The sequence below is a fragment of the Dama dama genome, chromosome 26 (assembly GCF_033118175.1).
Source record: "Dama dama isolate Ldn47 chromosome 26, ASM3311817v1, whole genome shotgun sequence".
NCBI lineage: Eukaryota > Metazoa > Chordata > Mammalia > Artiodactyla > Cervidae > Dama > Dama dama.
In genome coordinates, this window is record NC_083706.1 from 36,823,407 (window position 1) to 36,826,614 (window position 3,208).

General features: G+C 34.1%; 1 non-coding gene across 1 annotated transcript; it reads right to left on the minus strand.

Annotated features, from left to right (window-relative positions):
- Positions 1 to 401: 401 nt before the first annotated feature.
- On the minus strand, positions 402 to 508 carry LOC133047362 (U6 spliceosomal RNA). The gene has a single exon (XR_009690728.1). It is a non-coding gene; the product is annotated as a U6 spliceosomal RNA (small nuclear RNA).
- Between the last annotated feature and the right edge of the window lie 2,700 nt (positions 509 to 3,208).

Here is a 3,208-nt window from a genome sequence, read left to right on the forward strand (position 1 = left end):
TAGCATGGTAACGAATCACCAAATTTACTAAGCTTTAAAAAAATAAAACCAAAAAATGAAAACATGATAATCTTTTCTGGGAGCCACTGAACTTCACCTGAGAAGAGAAAAATGGCTAATTAAATATACACCATTTACTACTTTATGTTTTTCCCACAGTCTTTTTTTCTTCTTTCTTGTGTTTATTATATAAAGTGAGTGAGCAAGTGTAAGACTGATTTTAATATAACTTTGATTTTTCAATCCCTGGACTTTTATTAGAATTTGGTTCTCTGGGTAGACATGTAGAACTTGCCACAAAGACTGTAAGCTGGTTTGTCCAGGAAAATGAGTAAGACGTGAGGTTCAAGGTCTCCGTAATCATTATCATAATATTTCATCCACTGTATCTTTTTTTTTTTTTAAATATGGAACGCTTCACGAATTTACGTGTCATTCTTGCGCAGGGGCCATGCTAATCTTCTCTGTATCGTTCCAATTTTAGTATATGTGCTGCCGAAGCGAGCACTCATCCACTTTATCTTATACTCAGATATCCATGTGGAGAGCAATCAGTTCCTACCTGGTCCTTGAAACTTTTCATGATTACCCCAACCTGGCTGAGCCCCTGCTTTCTCCGAACACTAGTATGTACCACTTATTTGACATTGATCATCTACTGCCTGAAATTTCGTATCTTTTTGATCTGTCTGAAGACTAGATTGCAAGCCCTCTGAGCCCAGGAACAATATTTTCTAACCTACATGTGAGAAAGTCATAGATCCTTATATGAAATATTCTCATATAAAATTCTAGACCATACATCAATAAGAATCAGCCACAGGTCTACATTTGTCACCCGCTGCCCTTGAACTTCCCTCCCCCAGCTCCATCTCGCCCCTCTAGGTTATCAAAGAGCATCTGATCTGAGTTCCCTGCATCATATGGCAAATTTCCACTGCCTCTCTACGTATGGTAATGTATATTTCCCATGCTACTCTCTCTACTCATCCCACCCTCTCCCATCCCCACTATGTCCTCAAGTCTGTTCTCTATGTCTGTGTCCCCATTGCTGTCCTGCAGATAGGTTCATCAGCCCCATCTTTCTAGATTCCATATATATGCATTAATATATGATATTTGTTTCTCTCATTCTGACTTACTTCACTCTCTATATCTGAAAGAGACCAGTGCAATTATCCTCCAATTAAAAATAAATAAACTTATGAAAAATAAATAGAATGGACCTAGAAAAAGTTTAAAAAAAAAAACCAAACCAATCTTCAGAGACTTGACTTTGAAACTTGTGAATACTTTACATAATTTTAAAAACAAAATTAGCATTAAAATAATATTAAAATTAAATTTAAAATTTAAAATTAAATTTAAAATAATATTAAAATTAGCAAAAAATATCTATAGTCACAGCCCAACATTATACATGAAAGAGAAAATCCTAAGAGTTCTCATCAAGTGGAAAACATTTTTTTCGATTTCTTTAATGTTGTATCTACATGGGATGATGGATATTCACTTCATAATGTATGTAAGTCACATCATTATGCTGTATCTTAAACTCACACAATTCTGTATGTCAACTGTAGCTCAATAAAATCGGAAGGGAAAAAAAATCTAGACCAACTTCCTACTCACTTGGGCTAATAAATATTTATTGTTTTTAATGTACTATACTAATAACTTTCCTCAAAGATTTTTCTCATAGCATAAAGAATGAAATGTTTCCCCAAGAATCTCTGAAGTCATGCAATTCAGCAGTATTCTAGAGACTTTTGTTCTCTAAGGCATGCTTGAGAAGAAAGCTGTAAAGGAAGAAGAGAGAATATTACAAAATTAAGCAGAAGCAAATAGTGCCACTTCTGAAGAGACAGCATACATAAAGAAAGAAAGCCAGATGGTCTTCTTCATTAGAAAGATATGAAATCTGATACCGACAGGCGGAAAGAATTTTGGTTGTCAGCTTTTTCTCAGTTCTAAACTTTACCTTAAATTGCAAGTTAAATTGATTCTCTGAGAAAATTCTAAGTGCTTTATGATGATTTCGAGGTTTGTTTTAGGGGAGTAAGCTGGTGTTGTCCTTGTATATATATATATTATACTTTCCTGGTTTTGGAATAAGTACATGCTGTCTTTAAAATGTTTCTTTTATATTATGTAAATCTATGTGTTAAAATCTTCCTTCATGTCTTGCTTTCTGTATTTTTCTAGGATTAGAGTTTATGTCTAAAGGATTAGTTTCATATTTCTCTGCCTCCGATGTTTTTCTCTTTCTGGGTCCACTGTCCTTTCTTTTCCTACTGATTATGTATATTTTTGCTCTTTGCTGTCTTAAGATATGCTATTGGCTTCGTTGCTTCATGTCAACGTAGTGCAAGATTATAGTTTAAACTCTGCCATTGGGGTTGTTCTGCATGTTTTTATTATAAAGTGAGATTTAGTATTAAAGTAATAAAATTCCATTAAGATCTTATCTACATTGACTGTATAATAAGACAGATTGGTAGTTTATAAAATATGACAAATATTTGTAATTCTTGAGTATTCCAATGATGGCAAGCGTATAGAAACTCTCAGTTCAAATGTAGGCAAGAGACTTTATCAACATGTATTCTTGAATATCTTTGACATGTGTCCTGTCCTTTTACAGTCTATCATTCAGTTTTCTGTGGTGCTATGTGTAATGCTTAAAGTCTAGTTATTGGCACTTAGGGTAATTTTCTTCCGTTCTTTAAGAGAATGTCATCTCCTCATCTTAAAGACACATTTGAACCAAAGCGACTGAGCCTTTTTAAATGAGTTAGAGCTGCTAATTTTTCAAAGTACAACTGTAGACAACTTAAATGTTATAAGTATTTCCAGAAGCAATGTGGTTGCATAGGATTTAGTAACTAAATGTCCATGGACACCTAGGGAATCAGTTCATGGGCTTCAGGGGGCCCAGAAACACTCCAAAATATTATATATTTGTGTATCTGTTCAATTTTTTTCTATACAGGGAGATGGATCATTTAAACATATTCATAACAAAGTCAAGCATCATGACCCTAAATGGAGTTAGTATAGGAAAACCGATTGGAGACTTTAGTATGAAAACCTGCATTGAATTCATTGATGTAAGAGTGTTAGACAATAATGACCACAGGAAACTGAGTAGCAGAGCCACTTACTTTAGGAAGTATGTTACTTCTAAATGTATGGTATCGGGCTGCCA